Genomic DNA, 12,998 nt, shown 5'->3' on the forward strand with positions numbered 1-12,998 from the left:
GCTCCTGAAGACTTCCTGCATGTAAGAACCATAGTCTGTCATGTAGCAAGGAAGATACTCTCAGGAAAGTGAAGGTGAAAGCTATTTTGTTATTAAAGAAAAAGATGAGTTCCCTTTGGTTTCTTATAGCGAGATGGCTAGCTGGGAGAAATCCTGTAAAATCTCACTGAAGGTGAAGTTTGTGTATTTTTTCTGAATTATTTTAGTGACAGCCACTGTCATGTTCTTCAAAACAGGCATATTTACAGCGCCTTTGTCCTCAGCAGCTGCTTATCTTGAAATATCTATGTGGAAAAAACAAAAAGTCAGCTTTTCAGACCAAGGGGTTAAAGGAAATTCCATCAATAATTAAGACATAAATGAACCAATAGTGTTTGCATAATAGCTCAATGACAAGACTTGTGGCTTACAAGGGGCAAAGCTGAATGATAAAGCTAAGTTCCAAATAATCAGGAGGCTACTGAGGAAGATTTGTCTAGTTCCTCTGGTCCTCAAGTACATAATATATAATGTTATATATATGTATGAAAATATATTTTTTTTTATGTGTTGGCACCTAAAGGAAGCAGAATTAAAAACATAGCTGGCTGTGGTCAACCCAAGAGGTAGTGATTATTTGGTTTGTGATAATTCACCCTTCTAGCCAAGATGACCAGAAGTGGCTTTTTGCCAGGACATGAGCAGTTTGATTCCGTTTCCCATAGGTAAGAACTTAGTGTCATCTGAGATGCCCTCACGCATCTCCCTTGGCCCCCCACTTCAGAAAGGTGCAGATGTCTTCTAGCCCTGTGTCATGTTTGCTGGCCCCATGCAGCGGTCTTGGCCACCTGAGGCACCAGATGTCTGTTTAGGAAAGTGAACTGTGCACGAGGTGGTGGTGGGACCAGCTTGTTCTTAGACAATATTATGTATCTATAACCAGTATGCACAGCTTTTGGGGTGTGCACATGTTGCAGTGTATGTCGTGGGGATGTTTATCATGTCTGTAAAGGACTGAAGGGAAGAAGTAGATGAGGTAAGATCTGGGTGACAACAACCTAAACCACCACAGCTGGTTTTGCAGTGAACAAGCCTGAGCCCCTTCTTTGCTCAGGGAGGGGAAAGGGGTGACATTCACATTTTTTAAAATTGCTTTAACATACTACTGGATACCAACAGCTTAGATCATTACATTTTAACGGTGCTACAACTCTTGAATATTGTTTTTAACAAGGGGTCAAAGTGTTAATTTTTAATTAGGGAAGACAAAGTTTAACAGTTTATGATACTCCTATCTGTTCATCATTTGGTTAGGCCCTTAGTTATCACCTTAGGGACCAAACAATATCCCCTTGCACAAAATGTGTACTGTTATCCCTAATTTTTTGTCCATTTTATAAAATCTGCATTGAGGGAGTAGCTAGAAGACTAAACTGAAACACGGATTCGATACAAACAAGTATCAGCTTTGTTTAAAGAACCAGTATTTTCTAATGGCTAGTCTCAGTCCTATCGACTACTCCCTGTTCTTTAGCTGAAACTCTCATGTCTACCATGAAGCTCAAGCTCTAATTTCTACCCAAGGTGTTGATTACGCCTGCTTGTCTTCAAATGTCTATTGAATCCAAATTTCCAGCAACCTCATGGAACAGCTTTGAAAGGACTGGTCTTCTGATCCTCTGTCTTCATCAGTTCCTTGGAGCTATTACCTGCTCGGAAAAGCACACAACTGTTAGAAGGCAGAGGTGGGAGCCTGCCTAATGATGTTGATTAGCAACTGCCTCCTCAGCACCCTGTCTCCTGACAGCTCCTCCAGCACAGGTGCTTCCCGGTCTCTGCTGATGCTCAGGCTGGGCGGGGGATCACTGCTGAGTATCTTCCAGCTCCTGATGATTCTGGATATTTTTCTTTTCTTTTCTTTTTTTTTTTTTTTTGGCCTCTAACTATCTTATTCTGTATCTAAATGTTCTTGTTTGCTATCCAATCATCTGATTTCTGGAAAGGACCTCAGTGGTTCCTCTCTGACAATTTCCAAGGCTGCAGAAAGCTGCCAAAGGGGGTCTTTAGCACAGATCCATAAACATCTGCTGTGAAAGGATGTTTTGCGAAGGAAGTAGAGCTGTCCCAAGTAGGTCAGGAGAGCAGCGCTTCTTCTGTAAATGAAATCAGGCTTTGCTGGGACTAAGGACCTCTGCCTCTGTGTTCAGATTGATGGTTCAGCAGCCTGGTGCCTGAGCAGTCTCCTGGAGACTGGAGCTGAAGTGGGAGGGATTCACTTCTGGAAGAGGGAAGGTGGGAACTTAATATCCCTTCTGCAAGGTGGCTGAAGTACGTGGGAGAGCTGCAGAGGGCAGTTCAGAGGCAGAAGGACATGGTACATACACACATACTTTATCAAGTGTGGTCAAACTTATGCTGAGGTTTATATAGCTCATCTGCCCATCGCATGGTGCAGCATGTCAGGTAGATGACCATACGTAGGTGGTCTGATGCAGTGGATTTTCTACCCTTCCTTCTCTTTTTCTCCTACCTGATAAATTTGTGCATGGTGAAGCACGTGGGTTAGACACAAGCACCTGCGTGCCTATGTGCAAGGCCAGAAAAGCAAGGAGTAGGCTAATTTGTAAGTAACTGGAATGTCACTCCACTGGGGAGTCTCCACTCCGCTCCAGTCTGCTTCCCCAGGTGATGGGCAAAGCTTTTTACGCACCCGTGTAGCACCCATGTAGCACCTACTTTCCCTATAGGGAAAGGATGTGAATGACAAAACATTTCTCTGCAGGTTAAGGCTGTTGCCTTAATGATGAAGTACAAAATCAATGATTATGGATGTCTGAACATGCCCAGTGCCCCTCAGATCAGACTTCTACCTGCAAAAGAGATCCTACTCGTCTCCAGAAATACAGATTGCAGAGGAGGGAAGAGAGGGAAATGTCTTGTGGAATAAAAATACGTGTGATGGACTGCTCTGCAGGCATGCTGAACAACTGCCTGAGTCAGTACAAGTGAGTGTAACTTCATGCATAAAGTGATAAGCAATTAAGTGATGTGATCGGGGGGGGAAAGTTAGCTAGCAAATAAAAAAAAAAATCTATTTCAAAAGACAGCATACTAAAATATTTACATTTATGGATTACTGTTGCTGCTGTTTTCTTTCCAAACAAGTAAGTATGATAGAAGCCCAGCACCCTCTATTTAAAGATATGCTACCTATAGCTGGAATTCCCCATGAAAGATGGCGATACTGAAATGGAGGACAGCCCAAACCAAACTTCCCACTCACCTCTAAGTAAGGACATATCAAATGTGTCTTTTGGAATGTAGTAATAATTTTTGCCAAAGATTTTAGTGTAAGTAGAACTGGGCCCTAAAAAGAATGAGGAAAATATTACAGGATTGTTAGGTTAGCCTCTAGCAAGGGATGCTCAGTCCCTGTGCTATAAAGTCTCTACTATCAGTTGTGTACAATTTCACTAAGCTTTCAATCAAGGACATCCACTGTGGACAGTTGTGAGGAGGTGGGATTTATTTGCTTGTTCACTGCAAAAACCCCACATTTCTGTTGTTTCTAAAAATCCGATTAGGGAAAACATATCACTTTGCCTGTATCACTTGTGAGCAGAGCTCTTTCACCGAGATGTCTGTATGCCTTCGTGGTTAGGAACAGGGACTTGAGGCTTGATGCGGCACTGCAGCATTGTCTGTCAGCGATGTGCCTTTAGCGCTTTCTTGCACATTCACTGCGCAGACATGGCCCCCTTACAAGTGTTTAGAAAACATTGGTCTCCATATGCTGCTTGCGCAGTTGTTGGGCTGGCTGCTGTGTTCGTGGCAGGGCGTGCTCACAGTGAGTGTGCCCTAGCCCTCTCCAGGTGTCCCTCCTGCCTGCTGCGGCACCAGACGTGAGATCAGGCACATCCCCTCTCGCCCTTTCAAGGCTTCCCGTGTGCAGAGGAGAAAGATGCCTGAGTGGAATAGGAGGGAGAAAGAACAAGGCCTAGACTAAGATGGTAACGAAGAAATAAAATAAATAAAATCGGGTAAGGATCTGAGAGATTGAAGTGTCAGGTCTTGGGGTAGACTTTGGCTGAGAGTAATGGAGTTGGGATTCAGACCAAAAAGATACCTGGGACTTAATAATGAATCCAGGTGCAGGATGAAGGAGAGCATCCCATCCCAGTAACCTGGGAGACTAGAACTGGTATGTCAGGGATGAGGGATAGCATGGAATGAAGAGGTGTGGAGAACCTAACAGAGTCGCTTGACATCAGCTAAGACAGGAGTTTTAAGAAAAAAATAGTCTGTGTTCAGTGTAGCTAAATGACATCATAAAGTATATAGAGCTGCATTAAAACAGTGTGGGTTTGGAGGTTGAACAATGATGTCATTTTTGTCTTGCTAAACTAGACTAACAGATATTTGGGTTTTTTTTCTTTTTTTGTTTGTTTGGTTTTCCTTCGTGCAACTTTGAAAAGGAATGAATTTTTTTTCTTTTTTTTTTTCCTGACAAGTGTAAAAAAATCCTGCTCCTCAGAGTGCAAGCATTTATGAGGACTCAGTGAAAGCAAGCGCCTGAAAAGCCTAGGAACACCTATAGTGCTTGCCTTGGAGCATGTGTTACACCCTGCATGATACTAACCATCTAGAGGACTGGTGTACCGCAGCACATGCAGTGACACCCTGCAGCGTGGTCGCTTCTGATATTTATACAGCCTAGAAAACACAGAGACTCAAGGGGGAAATGATCGCAGAATATAAATACTTTCTGGTAGAATAAGGAGCAATGGCCTGAAACTAAGAGAGGAAACATTTAGACTTGCTATTAGAAAAATGTCCTTAATGGGAAGAGCAATTGGGCAGAAGAGCAGATTACAAAGAGAAGAGATCAGGGAGCTGCTGCTATTTCAGACTGCATTAGGTAGAGAATCGCAGCAAAAGCCAACGTTACCTGTGGAAGTTCACATTAAGTGTTTCATACTTGTAAAGGTTAGGATCCTTTTAATACATTATAAAGTTATTAAAGAATTCCTTTGTTCGTAATTCTTTTTTTCAGAGCAGTGGATATAATACATAGTAACTGCAACCCAAGGCAAACGAATGGGTAGGAACCATAGGAAACAGAAGAGGTGCCTGAAGAGGTTCTGGAAATTCATCACCAGAATGAAGATGCAGCACATAGACCTACAATATTTCTGGGTTACCACTTCTGGAAAACTTTTGCAGTAGTGCTAACCACCACGACCCGAGCTATCCTGGAGAGCTGGGCCAGCTGTGGCAGGAGGGCTGTGTTCTCCATGTCCGACCCCGCGCAGTCCCACTCTTCCACAGGCTGAAGTTTGCAGCTCTTAACAACTGTCCCGTCTGTCATGCTGGACACCTGGAGAGGGGTCGTAGGGCAAAGAAGGACTGGGTGTGTTGTAGCACCAACGAACGTGTTCAACAACCGTCACTTAAGGAAGGCACACCTCGAAAGGCGTTGTAGTGTTCGTAGGTTTTCTCCGGTTTGTATGCAGCTTATTGCCTTCTGCACATGGTTTTGCATTGAGTCAGATTCTCAGTCATGCACTGACATCAAATCATGACAGTAGTAATAATAAAAATACCACATAGTGACATAGTATTGGCTTACATCATGATTTGATATCGGAGAACTAATTACATTATTTGAAACAAAGAGAAACATAATATCCAGTGCAAGATGTTGCAGAAATAAAATAATAATAATCTCATAATGTTGCTTTGCTTCTGATTTTTAATAGCAGGCAACATCTGGAATAAGTAAATGTTATCCAGTTTCATGAAATATTGGAAAAGCTACATATCAAACCCTTTTTCTACTGAAAATAATAAATGCCTGTGGAAATATTTTTGAGTTATGATGGAAAGGAAAATTTTATTGTACTTAGCTACTTATTTACACTGTTAATATTAAAATTTAATCCATCTTTGCACAAAATGCATCTCTGAACCAAAAATAAATCATCACTGGCTCATATAAATAATGTGGTAGCTGATTGAATATAACAGCTGATAATGATATCAGGATGTTTCAAAGCCCCAGGAGATGCTACAGTTCAAAGAGGACGTTCATATGTACAGTAAAAATACATATGCACAGTATTTGTGTTTTTAAGCAGCAATATAAATCAATTAATAACCTTTACAAGAATGACAAGGGAAAAGTACCAACGGAAGTTGATAAGACGCAAAGGCAGTTCTTGAGCTCAGAACGTCTGTTTTCAGGAGCGGTTTCACCGCAGAGGTGATGATCCGAAGTGCCTCATCTGCTCTTTCCAACATGAAATACATGATGGCACAGGTACATCAGCTGTGTCACACCAAGCACAGGAGAATTTCATTTCATCTCCACCATCCATCAATCACCTGCCATACATTCTTTGTCCTGAGCTGAACTATTTGATTTTAGAATTTAAAAATATGTGTAGGACACACATTTTAAACAAGACTTTTTTATTGCTAAGACTGCATGCTTAACTGTGCAATCACAACTAATAGAGCAAACCCAAGGAGGATTTCAGTGTCATCACACAAAATAAACTTATTCCTGTGTCACGTACTCCTGGAAGCTTAATTGATGAAAGTGACAAAATTAATTTGTTCTTATCTAGACTGTCCATATTTTTATTTTGAGGAGTAGGGGTTTTTTAATGCCATTTAAAAGATCCGCTACATTACGCTGTGGCTTTGCAATAAAAACTCAGTGTGGGACAGAGGAACAGCTGTGCCATCTCAGAAGCATCTTAGCGAACCTAGAATTGCCTCACTCAGATTTTTTTTCTCTTTGTCAGAAACTTTGATAATGTGGCTAAATGCAGGTTGATTTTTCTTTTAGTCTTCTCAGAGCTCTTAGAAAGAGGCTTCACCTCTTTCCCTTGACAGGAAAGCCTTTTCAAAATGGGTATGTAGTTGAGAATCCTGTTTTCCATCAAAGCACTTTTGCCTGTGCACTTTTGATCAACCTAGCTTAGAGCCACACACTGTCCTGTTTTCCGTACTGCAGCAGGGGACAAAGATAGCTTCCATTTGCAGAGGCAGAGCTGTGCTGGCAAGAGGAGCCAAACCTCCTTCCAGCTTGCTCCTCTTTGCCTTTCCTTTCCATGCTGGCCGTACAGGGAACTGGGAATCGGCCTGCAGCAGTGGTCTGTGTACCGCATGCAGGCAGTGGGATACTTTGGTTTGCCCCCTGGCACAAACACATAAGGAAAAACTGCTCAATTAGCATCTTGTCTTTTGATTCCTTCTTCATAAATAAGCATCCTCCGCCCCCCAAAGGTAAAGCTTAACCAACTTCACGTGTGCATACGAAGATGGGTGGGGGCTCTCTGTAGCCCAGTTCCCAGAGGAAGCACTAATACTGCACAGCTCTGAGAGCAGGTGAGGAGCAGATTTGCAAACAAAGCAAACAGGTCCACAAGCTGTGCCAAACCACAGGTCTGCGGCGCAGGTTCTGTGCATAGGTAAGAGGTCACACACTAGCCAATATGTGCCTTAACTCTTGAACGTGACTGATGGCAGTGTTGCTGACATGGAAACCCTGGGAACGGTCCAGCAGTGATATGGGCTGAAGCCTATATTGGCTCTGCTTAACCGAGGCAGGGCAAGGGGGGGAGTCTTGGCTGCTTCTTTGGAGAGGGTGGAGGGGTGTAACGTTGTGCTCTGCAGAGTTGTGCAGAGCATAAAAATGACTTATGACAACATAAACCATAAGAATAAAAATTTCTAGCAAAACACCCAGTGGCTTCAGTATGGCAGGACGGCAACTGTATACAAGAAGGGCACAGCCCACAGCAGCGTGTGAATTTTATCTGCACTTTATCTTGAACAAGATGTTCTAAAAATCTTTCCTTAGCAAATGGTCATTTACTTTTAAACAAGTTCATTCACAGGAAAAACACAGTAAGAATATAAGCAAATGTCTGCAGCATACTGAAACTCTAAAAATAATAGCAGTACAAAATTCAACACTGCAAAGCTGTTTGCTGCCTCCTGGGACCCAGACGCTGGGTACCAACTGCCTGCCAGGTCTGCGCAGCAGCGTGATGAGACTGGCGCTCTGGGGCTGTGTCTCTTTGCTCAGCTGCATTAAAAAGAACATGGCTTTTTTTGGTCATGTAGAGCAATTTTTTTATTTTTTTTTGGTATGGTTTTAGAAGAGTAAGCTTAACACTGAGAGAGGCTATCTGTTTGTGTTTATTATTACTATCATAATAAAAAAATGGTTCATAAATATGCAGTTTATAAAACCCCTTTCTTTTTTAGATTTATGGTATTTTTTTTGCATTCTTTTGAAAAAAAACACCAGTACTTTTAGAAAAATAAAACCTTAGCTTACAGAAGTGTGAGACGTTTACGCTTCATGGAAGAAATCTGCCTGTAACATCTTAAAGGCTTTCCTTAGTGACAGGGAGAAACTGTAATCTCTGACTGAATGAGAGGCAGGAGGCGCTTCCAGTGATGGGTGCGCAGAGGAGGCAGACTTTGCAAGAGCAACATCCTTCAGTTCTTTTCTGGAATCTGTAAGCGTGCTAAGAACCTTCAGTGCTGTGCAGAAACAGACACGAAGGCACAGCAATTTACCCAATATGTTTAGGTTCGTCCTACTTTTTGCCATTTATTTACTACATATTCTTGTTATCCATACTTTTCTTTGGGTCCTCATATGAAAAAAAGATGTGATACCACCATCATAAGTGTGCTGTGAGATTTATTCAATGCCAAATCATCAGGTGGGTGGAACTTCTTGTTAAGAGTCAGGACTGCATGAATGGGAGGCTGGATCCCTCTCGTATTCTCTCCCTTCTGCGAGCAGGTGCAGCCCTGCAGGATTCTGACCTACTAAGGGGCCCCATTTACCCAGAACGTACAGCAACTTACTCCAGATCACAATTTCCAGACTCCCTACCTTTTGGTCAATCAGCAGTGTAGCATTTCGAGTCTTGTGGCTGACTGGACCAGGTAAATCACATGAGTGTTATCTCAGTCCCAGCTATTTGTTAAGGGAAGAAAGTTTGAATAAATTTTCCTGTTCATTGCTTCTTCAGCGCACTATAGGATGGAGGTTTTCTATGCTATGTGCTCCATGAATCTGAAGCACGAAATAAATGAAAATACCATAATCACCCACTTGGAAAGGTAGGGAGATTAGAACACTTACTGAAGCTGGGGTTTAGCCAGGACGCAAGGCTGCACGTGCTGCCTGCTGCAGCTGCAGCCAAGGAACCTTTCCTGACCGCACATGGCCAGTACCTGATTTCTGCCTGCGTTACAGCAAACTGTCATCTCCTTTCAGTCTTCTCCTAAATCAAGAATGGCATATTGCATCCAAATCATAGACCTGTGTTATCAACAGCTCATAGAACTGTCTTCAACATAATCAGTGTAAGTGATTTACCAGATAAAAGAATGTTAATAGCAAGTACAGTATAATTTATGTGGACACAAATTGTACCTATCTTTCAGAAGAAGAAAGGCACTGCTGCGCACAAAGAGTGGATCAAGAGCAAGGTCAAGTGTAAGCACTTCTGTTTAACATGCACAGCCTGAAAACAGCAGGTGGAGCTTTCAAAGACAGATGGAAATTATACCCAATAAAGTTATTATAAATAATTGCTGTTTTTTCTCTCCTGGTGGGTTTGACATGGGAGAGGCAGTTATAAATGGAAGACCTATTCATTAGAAAGCATTTGATGAAGACCTTCTCATTTCATCAAGTTGGAGCTGAACGTTTACAACTTGTAATACTAGAAATAAATGGTCATTTTAGCTAGCTAAGTTTCTTAGCTATCATGTGTAGATATACATGTAGATATACACTGCTAAAAGAAGTTTTGTTCATGGTTCTTGCATCTCAGCTATACATCTCCTGAATGCAAACACAGGTGAAATTTTGACTTTGGAATAAAAGAGCATCTTTTCTTTCTGAAAGCACCAGTACCTACAATGTGCTAGGAATGGGCTAGGCTGTGAAAGGTATTTTCTTGGTGTGTACCAGAGCTCGGGATTTGCTAGCTGCACAAAAGATCACATTTTGACCAGATTTTTTTCTCTCTCTTCTTTGTAACTCCATCTCATAAGCAGAAAGAGTGAAAGAAAACATTCAGAATGACCATGCTGTAACTTGATAGGTCCTAACCTCAAAGTTTCCATTTCTCAGTAAACCTGCTCTCTGCACCATGGGGGGTTCCCCAAGTCTACCCTGCAGCAAGGGAAGAAACCTCAGGCTCTTCACTCTGTGATGGGACACAGACTTTCTGAAACACAGGAGAAACTGGCGCTTTACCCACTGGCTTTCAGAAGTGTGCTTGGGCCCGACACACTTTGTTAATGATGTGACTTGGAGAGCGGTGTTCAAGTGTTGGAACTGCTCTCAATTTGTATGGATGTCACCCCAAAAATGTGTTGTCTGCTATTCTGAAAGCCTCATGCTTCAGAGATCAGCAATACAACGTGGTGGATTTCTGCCTTAGGGTACTCCATATTTTCCAGCAGAGTAAATAAGCCTGGAACAAGTTGTCAGATGACTTTCTGGACAAGATGCAAGACTAGGACTGAAGCAAAGTGAGTTTTGTGACTGGATTACCCATAGATTTTCTTAGTGTTCTGGTCCTGTGCTTTTACCGCTGTAGGCAACTTCCAGATCCATCCCAGATTTACTTGGGAAAAGCAGAGAATGAATGAAGCCAGATGTGTCACACTGATACTACCTTGTCAGCACATATAAATTCACTTCACCTGCTTCTGCGTATGTACTAATTTTCACTCCATTATCTTCAGATTCTTGAGTCAACCCTGTCCCCGAGAGCTGGTTCTCAGGCTTGTGCCTTGGGAACTTTGTGCAGCTGATGGCCTCTCTCGGTGTGCTGGTTTGGGCTGGGATAAAGGTTAATTTTCTCCACAGAGGCTGCTGTGGGGCTGTGGTTTGCTCTGTGCTGGGAACAGCGCTGATAACACAGGGATGTTCTCGTTATTGCTGGGTGGTGCTTACACTGAGCCAAGGGCTCCTCTGCTCCCCACCCGCCCCACCGCGAGCAGCTGGGGGGCACCGGGTGCTGGGAGGGGGCACGGCCGGGACAGCTGCCCCCCCTGACCGAGGGGTGTCCCAGGCCATGCGCCCTCATGCTCAGCATGTACAGCTGGGGCAGGAGGAGGAAGGGGGGACATACGGAGTGATGGCGTTTGCCTCCCCAAGCCCCCGTCAGGCTGGAGCCCGGCTGTCCTGGGATGGCTGAGCCCCTCCTGCCCACCCGGGGGAGTGGGGAGTGGGGAATGGGGAATGGGGAGTGGGAAATGGGGAACAGGGAATGGGTGCCTCCTGCTGCTTCGCTTGTGTGTGCGGCTTTTGCTTTACCTATTACACCGTCTTTATCTCAACCCATAGGCTTGTTCACTTCTACTCTTCTGCCTCTCTCCCTGATCCCACTGTGGGGGGAGTGAGCAAGCGGCTGCGGGGTGGTGGTTACTGGCTTGGGTTAAACGATGACTCATCTAGTCAGTTCTCCAATACTGAGAATCTGGGTTCCCCTATCCAGACTTCTAGTCAGACTCAGAGCAATAGTGAGGGTGAAGTGGTCTGAACGGGTAGGTGAACCATAAGAGATGTCAGCACTCTGTGCAATCATAATAATCGTATCCCTCCTGACCCCACAAATCCTGCTGGTGTTGCAGGGGCACTGCAGCTGATTTCTTCTTTTTGAAGTACATGCCACAGCATGCAGCAAAGGCAAACTTCCCAAACTTCATAGGTGGAACAGCAATCCTGGTCACAGCAAATCGGACGTGTTTATACACACACACACACACACACACATATATATACTGAACAAAGGTAACTGAATTAAAGTCAGTCTCCCACAAGTCCTGTTACAGGTAGGTCACGCTACACACCCGGCTTCTCACCATCCTCAGCGGCGTTCCTGCCTGAGCTCTGCCAAAACCCTTTCATGCCGTGTCCCCCGCGAGGGAGCGGGGCCATCAGCACAAAGGCTCCTGGCTGCAAGGAGGCAAGGAGCTGACCAGGATGGCTGAGGAGAAACTGAATTTCAAATCACCCATGTGAACCCCGTGAACCTCACTGTTATTTTTCTCTCTTTCTGTAGTTCATTCCCTCTGGTAGCGCTGAGGGAAAACTAAGTGTTTTCATTGACATTTCAGAGACCCTGGTGGGGTTGAGGCACCTGCTGAATGTGTTGCTGAAATGAAGCCTGAGGCCACAGGCCCACCCTGAACTCCACCTCTGATGCACCCCGCGCCCCCGCTGTTCATTGTTCCCAGAGCCCAAGGGTACGTTCCTTCTTGCTGCCAGTGATGCTTCCATCTCAGCCTAGTCCTCAAAGGGCAATCTTCTAATGACATCAGTCTTCTCTTCTGATAGAGACCATGTTGCACATTACTAGTACAAAGGAAAACTCAGTGTAAGACATCAGTTTGTGTTTTCAAGAAGAAATGTCTTTGGCCTTAAAGTTAAGTTGCCTTTATTTCCTTGAAATTGTGAAAATGTCATAGATTTGCAGGGCACAGCCCTCACCTCCCTTCTCTTTTTTTTAATACTAATTAACTTGCCTCTTTCAAGAAAATGAACTGGATACAACTTGAGATTTTACATGCTTCCTAGAAGGTTATTATTTAATAGTGATGTGGATAATAATCCACAAATTTCATAGAAACAAGAGATCGCCCCATGACCTGGGCAGGACAGCATGAGCCAGTCCCAGGTGCAACTGAATCCACCAGTGGGCAGATCATTTGAATCTGTGTTGCCATACTGCACCAGCATCTGTGAAATTATTTCCAAGCACTTCTGTTATGAAAACTGACCACTCATGTCTTTGCTTGTTTTAGATGGAGTTTGTAGACAGAAAAAAAAAAAAAAAAAAAAAGAAGCTAGAATAAAGCATATAATCCCCGAACTAAAGTCCATCTTCAGCTTCAAGAGAAAATAGTCTATCTTGTGGTATTGACAGAATTCACAAAAAGGATTGTTGCTTTTTTACTGAATAGGA

Source organism: Falco punctatus (assembly GCF_963210335.1).
Source record: "Falco punctatus genome assembly, chromosome: 3".
NCBI classification, from domain to species: Eukaryota; Metazoa; Chordata; class Aves; order Falconiformes; family Falconidae; genus Falco; species Falco punctatus.